This window comes from Myzus persicae, unplaced genomic scaffold (assembly GCF_001856785.1).
Source record: "Myzus persicae strain clone G006 unplaced genomic scaffold, MPER_G0061.0, whole genome shotgun sequence".
NCBI lineage: Eukaryota > Metazoa > Arthropoda > Insecta > Hemiptera > Aphididae > Myzus > Myzus persicae.
In genome coordinates, this window is record NW_019101535.1 from 383,659 (window position 1) to 393,788 (window position 10,130).

Here is a 10,130-nt window from a genome sequence, read left to right on the forward strand (position 1 = left end):
GTAAATATTGATTCGTTAAGTTTTCATTGAGATAAATAAACTGCACGGGTAAAAAATGAGCCAACAATTTTTTTCGTTTATAATAAATGATCAGTCGCTTTCCAACCATTATGAACAGGTCAGTAAAATATTGACAAGTGTCTAGTTGACAGTCGTTTGGTTTACAACATTCCATTATGAAATCAGCGGTGGAATTGTTTTTAGTCATTCCGATAATTTTGTTTAGATCAAGTCGAATTGCTTATAATAATGCATATTAAAAATATTTATATTATTTTTGATTGTCTGTCGACGGCACATATTAGATGTCGTTTCAATAATAATATAATGATATATTTTATGGTTGAGATGCAAACCTATTTAACCTTTTTTAATCTTTTAGAAAATATGCTATAGATAACTAGTGACCGGAGTTGTTGGTATGATTTTTAGTTTGTACCTGCTGTTATTTCAGAATTTATTTTAAAATAATGTTCATGGCACAAGTAGCATGTAGGCAAATCGAACCCACTACAGACGTGTAGCGAAATCGCCTATCCAAACCGCCGTGTTGAACAAAAAGAAGAAAAAGTCATATCGAAGGTAACGGTTATAAGTTGGTTGTCACGAAGTGAAACATTTTATATTATTAAATAAAGAACGAGGAATTGTGAATGCCATATGGATATTTTATTTCTTAAATATCCTGTTTGACAGTACGATTTGTTACCAATTTAGTAGACTGAAAATCGTTTCAAAACCAATGAATTGATTTTGAATATTAACGTTGCGGGTTATCGACATGTAAAACCACATTTCCGGTATAATATATATGCAACTTCTGATGAGATATTTTTCGATATCGCTGTTCGTATAATAAATGTCGAAAAGGTAAGGTTAAGCGTATCTTGTTTTTAATGCTGCCGGCTGTTCGCCGTACTAATCACGGTTTATAGCCCAACGCGCAGAGGATTCTGGTCGGGCGCGACAAAAAAATCTGCTACGTTAAATATCTATACGCCACACAAAAAAAAAACACGAATAAAAACAATAACGATAACATTGAAAACTAATAAACTGTAAACATTCCGAACGAGATTACAAAGCGTCAAAAAGATGCGCTACGAGTATGGTTCGGCTAGGAATAGAGTGGGCGGGTGGGTGTGATAAAGTGTGATGGTTTAAGGCGGTGTAGTGACACTACTGCTGCTGCAGGGGGCCGAGGTATACGTACACGAGATGACGAGTGGTAAACATGACGTGACAAGGCAATTTGCAGCAAAGAAATTGATATACAAGCCTCTATTTATTTTTTATTTTTTCGGCTTCCCGCAAACCACGTCTGTGTTATATATTGTGGTCAAAGCGACTTGTTTTCATTATAACGCCTAGTTACACTATCTGTATTAATATATAGGCCTGTGTGCGCACGCGTAGAGTAATTTAATGGTTTATTTTGTATTCCTTTTCCCCTGGACTGTGAAAACTAACTTATATGTGATGTGATTATTTACTACAACAGTGCTACGTGAGTGATCTCTCTTCTTTATTTTTTATTTTTTTTTATCTTACTATATTATTGTTTTTCACCATAACCCACGAGTACACAAGAGTTAAAGTTCTTTAGCACAATGTATCCTTGCATTATAAATATTTATAATAGTAATAGTTAAATATTATTATTTATAGTTATTATTGTTATTGTTATTATTACCTACAGTGATGATAGGCATTCTTACCATCTCGAATAGTTCGTATTTACGGGTTTAGGCTTATGTTAAATAATATTTAAAAAATATAACGTAAAGTCCGATTATTTTAACTGAGCTTATATTATTTATTCTCTAAAATGAAAGTTACGTACGATTCTAAAATGTTATAAGCAAGGTCGACTCTATATAAATAAGTTTTATTGTGACTACGTCTGCTCTAATTTGAAAACGATTAGTAACGGTCATTGTAGTCGTAACCTGACCAAAGAAAATAATTGTAATTATTATTTTCGACGATTCGCTCGCAACCGTACACACCTAAATTATAATACACGCATATGATACGAAACTGTACTATACATACATGGACTCAAAATTGTGTTCAGTATGATCATTTGAACTCATGTTTACCTAACAAGTTGTATACTTGAACCGTTATTGAAAACTAAGTACCTGCCACCTATAAACACAACATGTTTGTGTTGTTCAAAATATTTAATTTGATATTCCTATAAATATTATTCGAACACCGTTATAATTACATGAATTCCAAAGTTAAACGGATTAACAATCCTTAATTGATTTTAATCAATTTCGAACGTTTTAATAAAATCTGAATGAAATTGTTTTCATTATTTTTTTTATTGATCTCTGAGCTCTCCTTCTTTCATTATTTAACAATGATCATAATGTCAATTTTTAAAAAAAAATAAAAAAATGTTTCCGAAGAAATTCTAATTTAGATGTGAGATATCTGATTTCAAAGATGATGCAGCAGAAATATCAAATTCTATTAGATAAGGATCCATATTAAATTTATATTCAATGCAGTTTTACTTGGAAATATTTAACTTCAAGGTAGAAATATAATTCAGTTGGACATTGTAGGAAAATATAAAATAAGCATCGTAATAACAATTTCATATTATCGATTTGAAAGAATCCAATCCGGCAGAAGAATAATCTGTATAAATAAAACAGTAAAAAGATTAAAAAGAAAAAGAAATTCTAAAGATCCTTTATATATTTTAATCTTTACTTTGTCAAATGTATGTTTGTTAAACCGAGCGACATATTATAATATAAAATCAAACGATGTAACATTATATATGTAATACTTATACCTACTCCGACTCACTATTAACATATACACTTGGTTTGAATAATTGAATAATATTTCAATATTTTACTTATCAATTTATTCAGCTGTACAAATTTATTTACCAAAAATATATTATACACATTCTAAATGGAAATTGTATTATTAAAAACAAATAAGTATCTTATAATAGTTCATTCAATTAAAATATACTATATTATTATATACTTTTTAAATGTTAAGCACATGCCATCTGAGCAATTGATAATGATATAATAAAATTTGTTTACATCCGAACAACGAAATACAATTAGTTTTCAAACGTGTTTTGAATTAATGAGGACATTATGATAGAAATTGGAAATTTGGTATTATGCACGTGTTTGAGAGTAACGTTAACGTTATTGTAGATAGAGTCGTTAACTAATGTCAAAATTACAATTTCCATAGATTTATAATAATTATTACGTTATCTGCAAAACACTTCCACTTTCTGTAGTCACTACTAAATATTATTATTAATCGTCTGGTCAGTGCACACTGCTTATGTATTTAGATATAATTATCATCAATCTCTCGCGTAGTCACCAAACGTTATCATTACGAAATAAATAAATAATTAAATATTATGACATAATGATTAACATAAAACAATATAAATATAATATAATGATACTGCGTTTAACTTTACAAGGTGATCCATTTAAAGTAAGACACTAATTATTTCAAAAATAATTTACGTTTTTGAAAATAGTTTTCCAGCACTATTTTAAATCGTTAGAAAACAAAATGTTCTAAAAATTAATAATAATTTCAATTGTATTCGACGACATGCGAAATTACTTATTCTATAGCAGAATACATTTGAAGTAGTAACATAAAATTTTGGAGAAATTTAGGAATTTTACATGAGCAGTATATGAGTTATAAGTATTTAACATTTAGATGAGTAGAGTGGTGTGGTAATAGGATGCCTTTCATGGTTTATATACTTCTCATAAATGGCTTGAACAGTCGTACTCAATAAGTAAATGGAAAATGTGAATTATAAAAAGTGGTGATATTCCATCCCACCAAATCCCCCCCTCCACTACGACCAATACAAAATATTGGTCCACTACTCTATTCGTTTAAACTTTAAATGAATATAACTAACAAACCACGTGTCAACAATTTGATTTTTACTGATCTAAATACTCCAAATAATATTCTGCTACGCAACATAAAATTAAAAATGTACCTTTATTTTCTTTCAAAAGAGTAAAAACCATAATTTCAAACAAAAATATAATTTTTCTTAAAAATCGTTGTTTTGCCTGATATTAAATGGATCACCTCGTGGGTCGTACCTATATACTATTATGCTTGTTTTAATTTATAAATCTTAACGATAACATATTTTAATATTGTACTGTTCCGATAGCCTTACGACTATTACGTAGTAGGTGATTACAATTTATCATAGTAACACTATAATACTATTATTTTTATTATAATTATTAATATCGTTGCTAAAGTGTTCGCGTCGTGCCACCCACAATATCTTGTGGATTATTTGATAGTGATGATTAATAATAATATTACAGTAGGTACTTACGGTATCGCAAAGTCGTATCAACGGAGATGAGTCTGCAGCTGGACGCGCGTCGGTGTACCAAAAGTCATTCCGTCACAGACTCCGAGAGCGGTGTGTGATTTTGGTGGCAGGCTGCATCGCGTTTTACCACCCCACACGGAAGGGTGGCGGCGGGGTGGAGGTGATGAGGCAGCGGCGCTAGGGGGGTGGAGGATGTGATCGCCGCCGCCACCGCCACCGTCGTCGTCGTCGTCGTCGTCGTTGGCGTCGTCGTCGGCGGTAGTGGCGATCGCACGCAGACGCAACCCTTTTGCTCTCCGCCGCTCATACTGCCTGCCGCGCGCCATCCCCCTTGTCCCCGCAATGCCACCCCCTTTGCACCAAGTACCCTTTCCCCGTCCTACTTGTACACAAAATATATTATTATTATTATTATTATTATTTTCCGCCAGCATACGTAACCTGCCCAATATGAGTACTCTAACTTAACATAATTAATGTGTATGTATGTGTGATCCATCAAGCATGCTCACCCCCATTTTTTAATTTATTACACAATTAATACAAATTCTGAATTTTGAACATTTGAAATAAACCTATATTTAAGGACCATCATATAAAAATCTGGACATTTTTCGTATTTCTTAAGTACCTAGTGTTGTGTGGCAATACAAAATTACAAACTTCTATTTTTCAAATGAAAACTCCGTTTTTTTTTTTGTAAATTGTTTAGTTACACATTGCTTTATACATTTTTTTTTTGTTTTATTAGTTTTAATTGTTTCAACAAATTTTAGATACTTTTGATGTACCTCATCCGAAATTCGAACTAGCAATGTTATTCAGTTATATATAATATTATTTATATTACGTGATTTCATGAAATTCGATAGGTATTATGTTTTTTGAATACCATTGAATAACCATATTATATCATTATTATTGTTGAAATCATGTTCAGACGATGATCGTTTTCTCGACGTTCGTTGAGGTTCCTATTCAATTTGTCAAACGTTGAACATATTATTATACATATGTACGGTTAATAATAATTATGATTTGTCCTATATGTGTATTATGTAAGGGTTCCATTTTTAGAAGAGTGACGGCAATAAATTACGTGTCACTCATACCGAATCAACGACACTCCACGACTTTCGACTATAGCATACGGGCTGTCATTTATAAGATGAAAAGGGTTAATTAAACACCTACTCTAAAAAAAAAGCAGGAGTACTTCATTTTGTGCCAAAATGACTTCGGCGATTTGCGCCGAGAAAACCGAAAAAAGTCCATTGTAAATCACCAGTGCAGTACATTATGTATTCGGTGATTTTTCTGGATTTTATGCCTTATCGTCTGAATAAGCGTCTCGCCAAACTGAACGACTAGGTGCTAAAAAGGATTTCGTTAAAAGTTTCTTACTCGTACGCATGCGCCCTGCTTGTATATTATATGGGCGAACAGCCAATGACTCGGTAATAATTCCCAGCCTCATTTTTATAATAATAATATATGTGTTTTCACTATACGCGGTCTCGGCAGTCACTAACTCATTTTACCAGAGGGTTTCGACTAGTTTTCTTTTGCACCGGCCATAGCCTTCTGTCTATAATATAAATATGCAATTACTGTGCACGTAGTTTTTTTGTTAACTCACAACTTTGTTTTTATTATTATTTTAATAAAGATATCTAGCCGTATTTATAGCACGACCTACCTATCTATCATTTTTTTTTTTTTTTATTGATCATTACAGCTTCGGCAGCATAGGCCATTAGCTTGTGAGTTTTATACAATTATATACTTATAGATATATGCTTCGAATAGGATATACAAAAAAAAAATATCTATCATTTGTGTGTATGTATACTCTATGATAATAATGCACCCTATTAAGCCTAAAAAAAAATTGAATTAATTTCATAAAAATGCGTTATTTTATGAATTTCAATGTTGATAATTCCAACTTTTATCCCAGATTATTTTTGGTAGGTTTCGAATACAGTTTCTTGTTGCGCAGGACATAACCTTGTGTCTATAGTATAAATATTCAATTATAGAGCTCTGGGGGTTTTTTTTGTAACTCGCTCATGACTTTGTTCATATTATTTTAATATAAACATATCTAGCAGTACCTATAGTACTTCCTATCTCGCCATTTCGTCGCGCATTTGAGTGTATACTCTATACTCCATAGTAAAAATATACAGTATATTGGAAAAAAAATTAAATTAATTCCATAAAAAAATGCATTTTTTATGAATTTCAATGAAATAATTCCAACGTTCATCTCCAACTATTTTTCATGTAAACATGCGATGGTATGTAATATGCATATGGAATATATATTTTTATTTATTTATCGAGGCCTGCATATTTTGATATACACCTGAATACATAATATTATCATCATATTATATTTAATAACAATATGTTTTCATAAGCATCTCAGTTATGAAGTTATTTTAAAAATATAACGTTTACATTTCCCCCTTTTTTTTACTTATCAATGACATTTTATTTATGACTATAATATGTTGTTATATTAAAATTTAACATACCTAATTCACAAAGCTACTTAACAAATTAAACGATAAAATCACATTATTCAGAATATTTTTTATTACATGTTTCAGTTACGCCTTCACAGATATGGCTCATCGCTCATATTATATTTTATTAAAACGTTGAACTCGTACATATCAAAAGTACAAGTTCATTGGCAATTATAATTTTAAGGGAAACGTAAATATGTAAATCTAATGCGAAAAAAATACTTATCTGTGCCGCAACTTTCTAAAGTACTCGACCGACACTTAGCTAGAGTTATCTTTTGCATTTTCTTCATTTTTTGTTAAAAATTAGACTGTCTGTATAAATGTGGCTAAAATAGAGATACTTTACTGGAAGTAAGCATTGCCTGAGAAATGTATCTAAGACAATTTTAATGACTTTATTTTTTAGTATTGGTTGAGTTTATACCCCAGCTTATATTATACAACATATATTTAAAATCTTAGCCACTCATTAGTCATTAAGACAGTTTAGTCACTCCTGTTGATCCTCTCGACTCTCAGACAACACGGCGTTAAGTGTTGTTGAATAGGTGGCGGTAATGTTGTTGACATCATGATTAACTGAACCTATCATAGTTTTTTTTTTGCCTATGCAGGTCGACTGACTTGTTTCTCAACAAATGGTTAGTTTGCTTCGTGTCACGGTGGGTTTCATAATTTTGTGCGTGTCGATAATAATACTATATGCTTAGGTATTTCGGCAATCCTAGCACGAAGGACAATATTTCAGCAGTAGTGTATCTATGGGCTATGATATTGATGGCTGCCATTTGCAGTTGTGTCGGGTATAAAAATCAGTTATGTTATATTGTCACACGAACAACCACAAGAGACCTCTACTATAGAATGTTTAATTAGAATTAGATGTGAGATTTTAAAATTCAATTAAATAAACCGTGCTTCGTGATGTTATAAAACCATTTACAACAAAATCGTTTTGTGTAGGTTTAATATCATAAGTTACATATTTTCATATCTCCATATTGTCATATTAACCACGAAGTGTTTGACTGATTGTTTTAATAAAGAGCTTTAAGTATTTTAAAATAAAATTTAAAATAAAGTGAGTTTAGTTATAATTCACTTTCTGAAAGGAGTAAAATATTGTCGTCATGTATTTACAAATATTAACTTCGTCTACAAAATACTAAAATAAATATTCCGTAAAAACACTAGTACTCTACAGGTATCACAAGTTGTAAAATAATAGAAAAAGTTTTCTTTCCCGGAGAGATTTGAACCCTGTGACTTGGCTGATCATGGGTTCTTAGGTGATTTTTCTAAATTTTCGAAGAAAATTGCTTTGAAATAGAAAAACTGACATTTCTATAAACTACTATAACACAGGTCTAATAATTTGTAATCTATAGTTTGACTGTATGAAACAACAATTTAATAAAACTTTCAACTCAAAAAAGAAGTCTTGCACACCTACTGAGTAATAATATCAAACCATTCTGAAATAACCAATATACTATATAATATTTTTATGACAATAGTAATTAAAAACTAATGATCTTACAACAAAAGTCAAAATATATAACCTGCTTATATTAGCAGTATTAAAAATAACTCGTTTTAGAAGTGATGAAAACACTTAAATGTGTACTCCATAAATTATTAACTGATTTTGTTTATCTTATTAGTCGTAATAAATCTAAATTCTTTGGATTTAAACTTATATTCTTTATTTGTAATATTTAAACAGTTCAGATTCTGGATTACATGAAAGTGATAAATACGTTTTTAGCTTTGTCTATATAAGATTAAATACCTCGCAGTATAAAGTGTGTTCACTTTCATTTTCAAAAACGAGAAAATTAAATGAATTACATATTTAATTTATATGTATATACCTTATACAGTAAGACAAGTAATTTTTTTTAAATATAACTAACCCGATCAAACACATATATTTGCTTTGAATACGTATTAATGTAATTTTAAACTTTATACTGACCAGGTTAATGTTGTAACTGATCGGTATTAATACATTATATTAGCTATCTGGTAGGTATTCATTATCTTATCTTGTTCAAAACGAACAAACTTTAAAGTTTTATTTGTTTATGGTTAACTTTTTAATTTAGAATGCATTATCATCTGAACAGCCATTATTTTTAGAACTTATTTCTTGGAAATGAAACTTTTTTTATCATAAATGTAAATGATAATGGAGCAATATTTAACTTGTATAATTGTACAAACAAAGTGATTAATTTGTAAAACTCCCTTTTTTCTAAAAGGTATCCCATTTGTATGAAGTTCTAACTGTTTAAGACAAGACAATGTAGAAGATTATTAAAACGCTGGCAGTTTAAACATTAAAACTCCTCCTGCTGTATAGTTTATTAGTAGGTTTTCAGTATACCTCGTCATTTAGTAGGAAACCTCCATCGTCACTGTAATGGACGAGTTAAATTTAAGTTAAATTATAATTCACTCAATACAAATAAATATTTGAGTAGAGATGAATCAACGTTTTTATAGTCAGCCTCTATTTCTGAAAACATTTTATAATATTTTTATATTTGAGTAATTTATTTTTCTATAAATAGTATTATTATAGAATTGAAACATTGATGCATTTGTTTTATAATCAATGTTTATAAGATAGGTTAAACTATTTTTTGCCAAAAGCATAGCAAATGCATTATGCTATTATTATTTTTAATGTTTAATTTAATTTTAGGGGTTAATAAATATGTACATTATGTAAAAACTAATTTTTTTTTGTATAGAACTTATTTCTGTGTTTTTGTAAAAAAAGAAAGAAAAAATTACAATAAATTAAATGATAATTATAAGTTGATAAGTGAATAAAAGGGTTCAATGTACTGTGGTTTCTGCAAGAAAAAAGACAACACTAAAATTAGAGTACAACTCTTTACAATCAAATACTTCATCTTGTATACAAAATCTAAAAAAACAACTAAGACTCACAAGAAAATTATTATAATCTTTTTTTAGTATGATCATTCACAGTGATAAATTATTAATGATCATAGTTTTTTATCTCAAGTCACAGTGAATAATAATCTAGTGTTCTAAATGTTGCAATTCAAATGTTTATTCATTTTACGAATCACTAATAACATTCAACGCTTATTAATTATGAACTGCAGAATATTGATGGTTAATACATTTATAGCATACTAGGTAAATTACAATTTAATTTTAGGTAC

At 29.8% G+C, this 10,130-nt stretch overlaps 1 protein-coding gene across 2 annotated transcripts in view; it reads right to left on the bottom strand.

The window, feature by feature from the left end:
• Positions 1 to 4,490, bottom strand: part of LOC111029442 (C3 and PZP-like alpha-2-macroglobulin domain-containing protein 8) — a 143,239-nt gene extending 138,749 nt beyond the window's left edge. For both annotated transcript variants that reach the window (XM_022308443.1, XM_022308442.1), the window contains exon 1: positions 4,388 to 4,490. The gene's annotated coding sequence lies outside the window, so the exon portion shown is untranslated. The remainder of the gene's footprint in view (positions 1 to 4,387) is intronic.
• Positions 4,491 to 10,130: the final 5,640 nt, after the last annotated feature.